The following is a 7,070-nucleotide window of genomic DNA, read 5'->3' on the forward strand; positions in this document are numbered from 1 at the left end:
CCGCTACCTGTGTGATTTCGGGCTAAATGATACCTCACTTTACGTCTCTGAAAACTGACATCATAAAAATGCTTACAGATTGTTACGGAGATTAAATGAGATAATACACGCAAAATCCTTAGAAAAGTGTTAAGCACGTAGTAATCACTCAACAAAGGTGAGGTTATTAGTATTAATCCACCGGACTATGTTAAGACAGAGAGTCTGAGGAGGGACACACAGAGGCAGGCCCTGTAGGGAAATCCAAATGACTAATTTATTGTCCCATTCTCCTTTCACCCTTCCCTCAGAGAGTTGTTCTGGAATCACGCACCCGGTGTACAGGCCAGCCAAACTGTTCGGCTGCTGCTGGTTCCTGAACTCTTCTTTCTGGCCTCAATTGACAGAGCTGAGAGGCTCTGGGCAGCCAACAAACAACTCTGTATTTGCAGTCGAGCAGGCAGCTGGCAAGTGGGGAGTTTCTTTGCTCCAAAAGATAAGCAGGACAGTCAGGGGCTGAATGGTCTGTGCTGCTTTCAGGAAACTCATTGACCTTCCAGAGTTAGTCAGGACCCTTGACACATAGGGCTACAGCACTCTCCTCCTGAGGTAGCCTTTACTTCTTAGGAGTCTCAAGTCTTCCCGAAGCTCTGACCCTCCCTGATTCAGATATTCTGAACAGCTGTCTCAGCTTTGTGTAAGGGATGGAATCTAATAAATTTCAAAAGTTAATCTTTGGGCTTCCCTGGTGGCGCAGCGGTTGAGAGTCTGCCTGCCAATGCAGGGGACACGGGTTCGAGCCCTGGTCTGGGAGGATCCCGCATGCCGCAGAGCGGCTGGGCCCGTGAGCCACAACTACTGAGCCTGCGCGTCTGGAGTCTGTGCTTCGCAACAAGAGAGGCCGCGATGGTGAGAGGCCCGCGCACTGCGATGAAGAGTGGTCCCCACTTGCTGCAACTAGAGAAAGCCCTCGCACAGAAACGAAGACTCAACACAGTCATAAATAAATAAATAAATAAATAAAAGAACGTGAATTTCTTTTAAAAAAAAAAAAAAAGCAAACTGGGCTATTCATTTCAGTAACAGTCAAGTGGTCTTAGTTTGCAGTCAATTTCCAATCAGTTTCTCAATCTATTTCATCTGAAGTCTTCACATTACCCACTATAAAAAATACCTATAAAAAAAAAAAGTTAATCTTTGTTTATCAGAGACGTCATTTACATATAAAGGCTCTTTGCCAAGTGGAGTTTCCACCATCAGAGAAGCATCGATATTGATTACGTTTCTATAAACATCGAACTTTTGACCAATGATGGACCAAGGAGCATAGATTTGGGAGGATGGACTTCTACATCGCATTCAGAAAACATGGACTTCCAAGGTTGGCGGGATCCTCAGAGGTCTCCCCGTCCAAGCTGTCCATCCGATGGATAACTTCCAAACAGCCCCAAGAAGTGGCTGCCCAGCTTCTGCCCGAACCATTCTGTGCTGCCCTGTGCTCACTAGCTCCTACAGCACCCTGCTCCTGTGATGCCTACTTGGACAGCTTAAAATTGTTAGAAAGTACCACTTCTATGGAGTCAGTTATGTTTTTCTAGATTTCTACCCGTAAGACTTAGCCCTACTCATTTGACTTAACACTAAATCCATGTATCCCTTCTCCAAAATGTTGCTCACTTCTAATACCGGCTGATTAATTACCTATTCCTAATAGCAACTTCGGGAACAATTAGAGATCTACATTTCAGTATAGTCTGTTTGAAATTCTTATTCGCAAATCTGTGTTTTTTGGAAACCCAAGAATACTTGAAACCAAGCGCTGAAAAAACATGTGTTTTTCATTTTCACCTGACATATTGCATCTTAAGGCATCATTCTGGGTGTGCAGCAGCTGAAAAAGTTTGAAAAAATGTAACTGCTCAAAACTAGAGTGATACGGGGACACATGGTGAAGCAAAACGGTCAATGCATAAAGCAGTTTGGTGTATGGCTTGGGGGTTGGAATCATTCCGATTGCATAGATTACCATATAAGAGGACAATAGCATGGTTAAAAGTCTCAAAAGTTTCCAAATACATTTTTAACCATTTTTCACCCTGCTAGCTAAGAGAGTGACTTTTTGTACACAGAAGACATATGTCAATAGGTTCCTTCAGTATTAATTCAACATTTATTTATTAAGTACCTTCCTTGTATTCCAGGCAGAGAATCAACACGAGGAGGTATGCGTGACTATCTTCCCCACGTTACAGAAGAGAAAACTAGGTACAAACATTAGTAACTTACCCAAAGTTATGCAACTAGTAAGTGGTTGCACTGGGGTTAGAACTAGAGATCTGGCCGCAGAATGCATGGTCTCAACTGCCACCCAGCACCAACAGTGGGACACACAGACATGTGGAAACCTTTCAACCCTGCGCTGCTGAGTGTACCTTGAGCAGGACAGTTTGTCCTTTTTCACTGTGGGAAGGATTTCAGGATGCTGACTCCAAAGCATCATCGGCTTTATTCTGTCTCTAAGAATTCTTCACCCCAATTCCAGTGTGTGGGGTTTCCCCCCAAGTCATTCAAAGCAATTCTCTAACACCAGCTGGGTGTCCTACAATTCAACTCAATTCTGACACCATCTATCCAGAGGTAGCATCAGGTCGCACATGTTAATGGTTCAGTCCCACAAAACTGCCCTCCACCCCACTTCAGACACCTGTTGCCAGTCTAGGTTGCCACCTGTGCTTCTGACCAGGACCAGCTATAGATCAGAGATCTCCATGATCCCCTCCTTGGGTTCAGTTAATTAGCTGGAGCAGCTTACAGAACTCAGAGCAACATTTTACTTACTAGATTACTGCTTTATTATAAAAGGATATAACTCTGGAACAGCCAGATGGAAGAGACGCATAGGGCAAGGCATGTGGGAAGGGGCACGGAGCCTCCATGCTCTCTCTTGGTGCCAGTCTTTCCAAATCTCCAACCCAAAAGCTCTCTGAAACCTGTCCTTTTGGGTTTTTCTGGAAGCTTCGTTACGTAGGCATGGTTGATTAAGTCATTGGCCGTTGGCGATTGATTCAACCTTCAGCTCCTCTCTCCTCTTGGAGGTCTGGGGGTGGGACCGAAAGTTCCAACCCTCTAATCACGTGGTTGGTTGTCCTGGCAACCATCCCTATCCCTAGGTGGGGGGGTGTCCAAAAGTCACCCCATTAACATAACAAAAGACACTTTAGGAAATCCCAAAGGTTTTAAAAGCTCTGTGCCAGAATCGGGGATGAAGATTAAATAAATAATTCTTTTGTAAATCACAGTATCACAGCCTCCCAGTGGGGTACCCTAACCCCCACGTCTCCCTTTGGTGCCCTGACAGTCATTTTGGAGTTGCTTTCTGTGTGGTGTGTAGTAGAAAGAACCCTAAGACTGAACATTGGAATTCCTGAGTTAGAGTCCCAGCTCCATGAGATAAGAGCTGTGTGACCCTGGGCAAGGCACTTCATCCCTTGAGATTCAGTTTCTTCCTTTGTAAAAATACCCGTCTCCCAGGTTCGTGGTAAGGATTCTTTGCTTTCTAACAAATGTTGACCACCTCGGACGTGCCAAGCACTTGGTGAAGTTTTGGGTATGCACTGGTAGATAAAATAGACGTGGGTGCTGCCTTTTTATAGAGCCTGCAGTCACGTGGGGAAGGTAGGCAAGAAGTAAGCAAACACATGGATAATTGCAAATGGAAATGAAGGTTCTGAAGGAAATGAAAGAGCTCAGCATTAGGAAATTGAGTGGGTGGGAGCACCTGCTTAGGTAAGGCGGCCAGGGATGGTCTCCCTGGGAAAATGTGTCCAAAAGATGAGGAGATACCTGCCAAGTGAAGAGCAGGGAGAATTTCAGGCCTAGGAATGGCATCTTTACAGGCTCCGAGCTGGGAAATATGATTAAAGAACATTTATCATATATGTGTATGAGGGCCCTTTGTAAACCAAAATAGGGTAAACCCATGTAAAAAACTTCAATTGCAAACAAAAAAATAGCATGGGCCACGTGCAAAATCCACCTCAGACCATGTTCTTCCCATAAGAGTCAAGACTAACATTCTAACCCAGGGAAGTGTGTTCCATTTCCACAAGATAACAGCCTTTATCCCTCATACCAACATTTTAGGTGCGTGGACTGAACAAACACAAGTAGTAATGTTTTCCTTGATTTCCATCATCTACCAAGGAGCAGAACTTCCTCCCTCTCTCACTTTTCCATTTCCTCTACCTCCTGTCCTTGCAGATTGGGCAACAATTTCTAAAAATTTCCTGCAGTTGACTGATGACAGGACATGGGTGTCTGGAGTCTGAACTGCCTGACTAGAGCTAGGACAAGATGTTGAAAAAGAAGCAAGGAGGGTCCCTGTCTGATTCTCTGCTGACGCCTGGATTTGGGGGTGACTGTCAGTAGGGCTGAGCTCCTACTTTTCTCTTCAAATGTTTTGGTGTTTAAATGTTTTGTTCACCATCCTTAAATATGTCTATAGTACGTAAGGAACACTGGTAATGCTAAGGCAGGAAGGACTTATTGTAAGGGGATCCCTGGAGAGCGTAGAATGCTGCCGCTTACTTCTACTTAGTGTTCCTTACACAGAAGATGTAACTGAAGTATCAGCAACAGTGTCACCAAGAGAAGATTTTTCAGCCCACCCTCTTGAAGGTTAGCCAGCCCCTGACTCTAGTCATCCTCTACGACATCACCCATTGTCCCTTTCCTCACAGCATTTATCATTCTCTGAAATATCATACATTTATTTTTTTGTTTATTATCCACCTCCCCCACTACAACGTAAGCACCCTAAGTTCGAGGCACTCACCATCCTGTTCACCCTGTGTACCCAGTTTCTTAAATAGTGTCTATAGTTTAATGGTTACTCAGTGGCTGAATGATGAATGTACCCATAGATCAAGCTATAGTAATGACAGTGATCTTCCATAGCTCTCATCAAGTTCTAGACACTCCTCCTAGTGCTTTAAACATCTAATTCACTTAATCCTTTGGATAAACACATGAGGTAGGCATTAGTATTGTTCCTATTTGTAGATGAGTAAACTAAGGCACTGAGAAATGGAGTATTTTGCCCAAGCTCACACAATACGTGCCAGAACTAGGATTCAGACTCAGACTGTCTGGCTCTAGAATCTACACTCTCATCCACTACACTGATATTCCGTAGAACATGTTGTTGTTCCAAAAGAAATATCCATGATACCAAAACAAACAAACAAAACTCTTTGACCACAAAATTATTTTCCTCAAATGAGACACTTAATCAGTTTAACTAAAGGAAGATTCAAGTGTGTGTGTGTGTTTGTGTGTGTGTGTAAAGAAAAGAGAGGTAGAAAATTTGGTACTGTGAATGTTCTTTTAGCCTGAACTCTTGGATTATCAGGAATTACTTTTGCTTCTGCCTACATCTCACACCTGGAAAGATACTTTTGAGAACACCTGAAGAGAAAGTAAAGAAAGTGTCCCTTCTATAGCAATTACCATTTCTACCCTGTGCAGGCTGCTCACACAGTAGTCAGGCCAGGCTGAGGATGGTGAGTCAGGAGCCTTCCCTGGCATCCTTTTGATTTGCCGGCCACTTGGTGTATGGATCTAACAGCAATGGCGGCGATGGTGGGGACTCAGGGTAGAGGGGGTCGGGAAGGAGGATTATGAATGTATGGGCATCATAAGCTTGTCCAAAGAAATAAATACAGAGGCAGTGGCACTGCATCTCTCTTTGAGTCTCCTTGGTCTTGCATCTTCAAATCTAAAAGATAATAATCTAGCCTGTCTCCAGTTATTGGACAGCACAAATTCCATGCTGCCTATAAAATGAGACCAAATCTCTAAATCACTGTTATCTGAAGCCAGGAGTCTGGCTCTTAAACAAAAGAGTGAAAAGAAAATCGATGAGTCTGAAACCTTAGCCTGTCTTCTTGGCTATCTGATCAGTTAAGATTCCCAGAATAAAATGTAAAATGAAGGTAATTGATAACAATTTTGAGCCTCATCTTTTTCTCAAAGGTTGGCAGTGTTTTGTAAGTGTGATCTTGGTTTTTCCCATTATAGCCTTATAAAATGGTGTACAAATTTCCACATGAGTTTCATTTGAACTTTAATCTATGCATCCAGCCTGTCTCTGAACAGCCACTGGAATCTTTTGGCTCTGAAGGAGTTTGTTTTTAAAAAAACTATTTTCACCCAAAGCTTTAATCATGCCATTTCCCTTTCAGACCAGTTGAACAAATAAATGCATACTCATGAATTAAAACTGGTATTTTATAATAGGACGGGCAAAAAAAATCCAAATCTCCTCTTTATATGCTTCACTCTCTCCTTAAGGGAAAATATTTAATATTCTACATCATTTTGATGATTATAATTTTAAAATTATTATGAGCTATTCATCACAGAACTTTTTCATTGTACCATTCACTGCTTAAAAAATGTAGATGGCCTGATGTCTAAGGACCTTGCAAGCCCTCCTGTGTGTATCTTACCTTATTTCCTCAGTTGTCAGACCGGTTCTCCTCAGTGACTCATGCATAGAGCTTCAATATGTAGTTCTTGTCTCTTTTTTTCTATAAACCAAAATCCTACTACCTATCCTTCAAGTTCTGCCTTCTTCCCTGACTTTCTAGCTCTGGTCCACCTTACTTTCTGAACTCTTAGAGGAATTTAATCTGTATCTCTAGTATCCTCCTTTAATTTTATATTTTCATCTTAAAAAATGTTTTCTACTATTACAATTGCCTTTTCAAGGAGATATAAGCAGCTTAAGGGTAGAGCACTATATCAGTTAGGAACGCATTTACCTGCAAGTAAGAAAAAAAAATGCAAAAAGACGCTTATTGTTCTCATGGAACAGGAAACACTTAACCCCCAAATAGCCAAAGCAATCTTGAGAAAAAAGAACAAAGCTGGAAGTATCATGCTCCCTGATTTCTGACTATACTACAAAGCTACAGTAATCAACACAGCATGATACTGGCACAAAAACAGACACATAGTTCAACGGAACAGAATAGAAAGCCCAGAAATAAACCCAGGCCCCAAGATCAATTAATCTATGACAAAGGAGG

General features: G+C 42.5%; 1 protein-coding gene and 1 long non-coding RNA gene across 11 annotated transcripts in view; one reads left to right on the forward strand and one right to left on the reverse strand.

Moving 5' to 3' along the window:
- The window catches only part of CREB5 (cAMP responsive element binding protein 5), a 409,265-nt gene that overhangs the window by 219,910 nt on the left and 182,285 nt on the right, over positions 1-7,070 (forward strand). The gene's annotated exons all lie outside the window — the stretch shown is intronic.
- Positions 1-7,070, reverse strand: part of LOC309665637 — a 272,096-nt gene that overhangs the window by 155,495 nt on the left and 109,531 nt on the right. The window lies entirely within an intron of this gene.

This window comes from Balaenoptera physalus, assembly GCF_965194825.1.
Source record: "Balaenoptera physalus genome assembly, chromosome: 8".
Lineage (NCBI taxonomy): Eukaryota > Metazoa > Chordata > Mammalia > Artiodactyla > Balaenopteridae > Balaenoptera > Balaenoptera physalus.